Genomic DNA, 6,698 nt, shown 5'->3' with positions numbered 1-6,698 from the left:
CAAATTGTGATTCAACTAGTTTAAAACAAAAAAAAAATTAGCATTGAAATGCCATTTTGATTTATCTGGGATGTTAGCATGATTTCAGTCGTGCATCTTCCGTATTTACAGCTGTTTGTTAAGTTAAATGATAAGAACTAAAGTCGCCGGGCCTAAAGTGTTCTGAGTCCAGTTGGAGATATTCAGGACTAAATGAGGGCTATGACTACATGCAGAGCTGAAATAATGCGTAGCACTCACTGGGACTGTTCTGACAGGAGGAGGGTCGGCTGGAGGAAGATACCTGAACCTAACGCACTACCTGTTCAGGTAGTGTTGGATGGTTCGATGGCTTGTCTGTCTGAGGGTGGGGCAGCTCTGTAGTTCCTCCAGAGTGGCCCGCTTTGCTGGATCTCTGGTCAGACACATTTTTAGCAACTGTTTGCAGTCTGAAAATCAAAAAAGGAAAGATGTGATGAAATGTTTCCAAGAGCAGCTGCAGAGGTTCAGTGAAAAAAATGACCAGATCTTTATCCATTATGATAAACGCACTAGTATAAAACTGTGGATGTTTCCTACCTGTAGATAACATCGGGTTGATATGAATCTTGTCATGAATGAAGTCCGATGTTTTGAACCCGCCATGTCCTCCCAGCAGTGAGTAAAATAGGGCTCCCAGCTGCCAGACAGTGGTGGGACAGGCCTGATACGTCCCCCGGTCAAAGTACTCTGGAGGAAAGTACGCACGGGTTCCTGGTAGGCAGGGAGATGGAGAGAAAACAGAGAAGAAAGATGACACAGAGCTTCATTTAGAACATGGAAGTCCTTATTTCAGAGTTTGAAACTGAGGAGCAGAAGCCAGATATCATACCACAGAAGTTGCGAAAGGGCTGGTCAGTGTGGAAGTGGCCACAGCCAAAGTCAATCAGTCGCACTCTCTTGTCACCACAGACTGATTCCAGAAGGACATTTTGCAGCTTGATGTCCCGGTGAAAGACACCCTTGGAGTGCATGTCCACTGCTGCGTCCACCAGCTGCCTCATGATCATCTGAAAGAGACAAAGACAGGGTGGAAAACCAGTATAAGACACCTTGTCCCTCCCTTGTTTTTATTTGAATCGGTTACTCAAAATTTAGTTTAGCAAATTTGAGTGACATCCCTTAAAGGCAGCATAAAGAGGTGCCTGAAAGGTTCGATCGCTGTTGATTCTGTTATCTTTAATCCTCGTGCTTACAAAGCCAGCGCAATCAAATGAACAAACCCTGATAAACTTTTTGGCTGCAGGTTGAATCTATTAAAACTGATTAAGAAACACAAACTGGTACTTTTGCTTCTTTTTCGCTCAAGGCTCCTTTCATTTTGCGATATTTGTAGAGGTCCTCGGAGATGGGCGGTATCTCCATGATGAGTATCAGCTCATCATCCAGAATGTACCAGTCAAAAAGCGACACAACAGCGGACTGTTCATCCTTTTTTGGTGCACCTGCAGCTTTCAGCATCAAGGCCACTTCAAGTATGATGCTGTACGCCTTCCCAATTGCACAGCTACAGGAAATAAATAACACACACACAGGTCATAAATGAGTGGAAGTTTTAGAAGGTACGGTGAAGTAATGAAATGTTTAACATTTGGGTTTTAGTTTGAACACTTTGTGTTCAACATCAGTTGGAAGGACTCACCACTTGTGTCACTGTCAAATCATCTGACTTAATGTGCTTGATGGCGACCTGCAAGACACAAACACAAGTCATTCAGTTGGTTCCTTCTGTAGACCAGTGAAGAACGTAAAGGTTTTGTGTTTGGAACACTTACTGGCAAAACATCAGCTTTACGAAAGCCGGAGTAAACGCAGCCAAAGCCTCCTTCACCGATTGGCTGGAGCTCCAAATACTTGCCCTCAAAGTGAGCTGAAAATGAACACAGCTGTTTCATTGTTCATATTTATTTCCTCTCCAAGAAAGACCAAGATTAAAGTGATGCCTTGTAGAAAGTGTTGGCAGAGTGCTTTGATCTACAGTCGCTAACACAGTGTCTCCTTTTGTTTCACACTTTTAGCTTACCTCTACTTGTTTTGGCCATGGAGGACATCTTGTAGATGTTCTCCTCCTCATGTGAGACGTTGTTAAAAATGTGTTTGAAGACTCTGATCTTTTCATCGCCTTCCCTGTAAATCCAGGCTATTGATCCACTGAATTCAGTGCTGCTGGTGCTGCTGCTGGTGCTGCTGCTGGTGCTGCTGCTGGTGCTGCTGCTGGTGCTGCTGCTGGTGCTGCTGATGGTGCTGCTGATGGTGCTGCTGCTGGTGCTGCTGATGGTGTCCTCGTTACTTCTGGCCTTTCTGTTCTCTGTCTCTGCAGAATCGTTCTCCACCTTCATAGCTGGAGGTTCAGAGGTGTTCATGTTCTCCCTCCTGCTTCGTTTCTTTGGACTTTCTCCATCATAGTCGGCCTTTCTTTTCCTCTCACAGGGGATGGAGCTGTTGGATGTCCTTGTTTCCACTGGAACCTCCACAACATCCTCGCTGTGTTCAGTGGTGGTGATGAGTTCATGTCTCATCTTTTTGCTGGGTCTCTGTTCTTCATCATCAGCCCTCCTCTTTCTCACACTGACAACCTCTGACTTATTGATGCTGGGGCCAGTGGCATCGCTGACGATTTGAAGACTCTGAGTTGTTTTACTGGATGACTCTGCAACACCAGTATTTTTTCTTTGGGTGTTTGAATTAATCCCCATGTTTCTCTCTACAAATGAATAGAAGTCCAGAGCAAAAAATGAGAAAAGAAATTAATGTAAAAGATTAAACATCATCTTACCTTCTTGAAATCGTTGAAATCGAAATCTTAATAGTGTTTTCTTTATTACTTTAAACTTAATCTGGGATGACTTATTGAAATTCAAACTTGATACAAATTCACTCAGCAAACCTTTGAACCCACTGATCATTAGTGGGAGGAATATTGATATTTGACACTAAAAGTTTCCAGATTAATGTAAACTGTGAGTTTAACGCAGATAAACTAACTGCTATCAGGTTGCAGCACAGCATCACAGATAGCTCTTTTTAGTTTTTGAAAAGGACAAACTTCATACTTGCCTTGGTCTTTTCTGGAGACGCTTTTGAAAACTCAAAAGTTGAAGATTCACTTGAGATAATTTTTTTTAAATGCTCTCAGACACCTGAAGACTGTGTTTGCTGCTGCAGTGAGTGAATGTTCTGAAGCTCAGCAGAATGCTGCCTGAAGGCTGCAAAGATTCCCTGACTGTGACATCATAAACGCCACATTCTAAAAGGAGATTTTTAAAACAAATTAGTATTAATTCAAAATTCCATCCAGACTGAACTTATTTATTTTCAAAGTTTTTATGTATTTTTAAAGTATTTGAGATCTTTCTCCAGTCACCACAGTCATGCTGAACTCACAGTCCCAGTTTTCCACACAATGATCCACCCTTAGACACATTGTACACTTAAACATGTGTCAAAATACCATTCAAAGCTTACAATACATATATCACATGAGATTAATTGTGCTCTTGTTTTAATATTTTAATTTTTCAGAAACAAATCGATCACATTTTTTACGAAAGCTTGAAAAAAAAAGAAAGTACAGTTTTTAACATTTCTAAAACGATGTTGCATTGTTGATGTACTCCAGTGCTTCTGTCTTCAGGAGTGTTCACCTATATTTAGGTTTTTCCTTAAAATATATCACGTTTCCAAAGTCAAACAAAGGAAAAAAAGACAAGTTGAAGAACTGAGTTGTTCGGATGAAGACAGTGACTTTCCTGTTAAATACGTTTTAAACAACAATATTAAACTTCACTTGAGTTGGATGTTGTAGAGAGAAAAGGTTTGTGGCTACATTCAGACTGATTTTGTGTGCTTTTAACATAAAGTTTGGACCATTTTGAGCACTTAAGATATTTTTTTTTCCCCTGGCATAAAATAATTCACCCCCTTGCGGTCAGCTAGGTCACATGACACACCACTGAAAGCTTAAAAAAAGTTGCAAGAGCCTTAACTTAACATACATTACCTTAACTAAACAATCAGACTCTGGGGCATGTTTCAGTTTCTACTGACTGAAAACCATTCCTTTTAAATTTAATGCAGGTATAACTATAAAATGCAGCATTATATATGTATATCAGAACCAAAAGTCATGGCACACATCTCCCAATATACATAACGTTTAAGTTTTAAACCTTGTTTCTGGATCCAAACATGTTGGACTGAAAAAAAGGAGGGAAGACAAGAAAATAACAAAGAGCTGAGGCAACAGTAGTTTTATTGCAGTCACATGAATAATCAGACCAGTCTGTGGACATCTCCCATGGAAGACTATATACAACTTAGACAGTAATCCTTCCAAACTTAAAAGAGTAATATATAATGTTGGAAAACGAGTGTAAGAAACTCAAGCCAAAATCAAAAGTGAAACCTGAGGTGCAGGCTGTCAAACAGCTCATTAATCTCTCTGTCAAAAAAATCTCTGTCTCAAAAATTTGGACTAATTACAAACAAAATGGGAAGGTTGCAAAAAGGGAAACGGACAGATTGACCAAGCAAGATGTCAAGGCATCAGGACGATATGCCTTGAAAATAGAAAATGCACAGAAACAGAAATGGAAACCAAGTGGGCAGAAACAGGAGTCGATGTTTGTGACCAAACTGTAAAACATTAGCTGAAGCAAATGAGAGTTCCATCCTAAGCTAAACGTAAAACATCTCTAAGACCTAAACAGGGGAAAATAATTTGACATTGAGCAAAAGAAGAGCAGTCCAGGACAATGAAGTCTAAAACAAATAATGATTTAATAAAAGTGATATCCAGCGATGAACCACCAGTCTGCTTTGGACATGGAGATGATGCTGGATCTTCTGTTTGGTGCAGGTCCAATGAAACATGAATGTGAGAAAAAAAACAGCATATTTCCACAATCGTTGGTGATATGGTGCTGATGTTGGGTAAAAGAGCAGAGAAGATGGGAGTCATTACTTTCACAGTAAATACACAGGTGTAAGTTGAAATTTTAGACACATTTCTCACTCTATTGATTTAAAGGAGATGTAGTGATACTGAGCTCATTTTTGAAGATGATAATCCATCTTGCCACAGAGCAAAGAGCATTCAAACTTTTCTACAGGAGGTACATATGAACTCAGTGACACAGCCTCAAACAGTCTTTATCTCAATCCGATTTAAAACTGATGGTGAAAATTGTCCATGGCAAGACTCTATCCAGCCAAGCTGATCTTCCAACTGGTATACAAGAAAGTTGGAGCCTAATTGATGAAAAATATTGTTTTGAATTAGCAAAGTCCTCAAAGAATTCAAGCTGACATTAAGAGGAACTAAAACAAAGAACAACATTTTGACTTTTTTATTTTGTTAATATTTGATTTGTTTCCCTCCTGAGTGATTATATAATGATTCCTTCCACCTGATCTGAAAAAGTGTTTAAAAAAAAAACCAAACAGGACACATTTATTTGATTTTTTTTTTGCAGTTGTGTTTTATAAAGCCAGCATTTTCAGCTGTTAAATTGTCTTAGTTTCTGAGCAGCGATTTGTTATTTTTTTCTCACAAATATAAAACATCTCACTGAAAATTCTCCAAGAGCGATGGCTCCATGATTTTTGCCAGGGGTTGGGAACACAGCGGGAGAACCAGGCAACATTTGCAAGTGGGGCCCAATGTAGGTTATAAATGAGCGGAAAACTTGGCCCCAGATGAGATTTTCCATCTTGGCCCAATGAGAGCTGCCCTGATTGGTCATGAGTAGTCTGTGAATAGATTGAATGGGCAACTTATCTGGGGCCCACTTGGGCCAACTGAATAATCGAACTTGTGCAGTTCACATGGGGCCATAGGGCCTGTGGATAATACCATAGGGGCAATTGTTCAGTTTAAAAAAAAAAAAATTATAATCCACGATCCCCAAATAGGCTACAATCATTGGTTGGAGAGAGGCTGCACGCTGCTTAGAACATGAATACATGCATATTTTTTTCACATTGCAAGCAGCTATTTGTTGCGGTTTCAAGATTTATAGTATTACCTTATGACACTTTAAAGCCGAGATAGGCTCCTAAAAAAGTCACTTTTAATGTAATATTTCTCTGATATACAATTGTTGGTGCAACTGGCTGAGACCCGGAAGTTTCCCTTTCGCTGGGGTGATTAGGGGGTAGCTGAAGTCCCCACACCCTTTCATGTTTGAGATAATGCAACGGCTCCCATGTGTGTGTGAATGAAGCGTTTCAGCCGTATTTTTTTTTGTTTGCTCCATGATGGTCACTGCCAAGTCTCTGTATGCCTTGAGCCCATTTTACATACTTGAATAAACCTAAAACAAAACAACGGCAGTGTTAACCGATTTCAAGTTTGCGATGGCGAGAGTTAAACTGTAGAACAAACGGGACACATCGCACTCTCATTCATTGCTTATTATGAGCATTTCTTTCATGAAGGCGGTACACTGTTAAGATTCGAGCTGCTAACAAGTCCCAAAAAAATCACTTTGGAAAATGTAATTGTAACGCGCGCAAAGCTGATGAAGGGGATATTTAATCAGCGAAAGGAACGGCACGTTTCGCGCAAACAGAAACGCTTTCTTTCGCAGCCCACTGAAGTCTGCTGCCTGCTCTCCAAGAACAACAACAACAACAAAGGAGTCAGCAGATTGGGTTGTAACCGCCCTTTAACGCATCAC

At 40.2% G+C, this 6,698-nt stretch overlaps 1 pseudogene; it reads right to left on the bottom strand.

Annotated features, from left to right (window-relative positions):
- Positions 1-297: 297 nt before the first annotated feature.
- On the bottom strand, positions 298-2,714 carry LOC142375663 (serine/threonine-protein kinase pim-2-like; annotated as a pseudogene).
- Positions 2,715-6,698: the final 3,984 nt, after the last annotated feature.

Source organism: Odontesthes bonariensis, chromosome 24 (genome assembly GCF_027942865.1).
Source record: "Odontesthes bonariensis isolate fOdoBon6 chromosome 24, fOdoBon6.hap1, whole genome shotgun sequence".
Classification (NCBI taxonomy): Eukaryota; Metazoa; Chordata; class Actinopteri; order Atheriniformes; family Atherinopsidae; genus Odontesthes; species Odontesthes bonariensis.
This window is presented reverse-complemented; position numbering and strand designations above follow the sequence as displayed.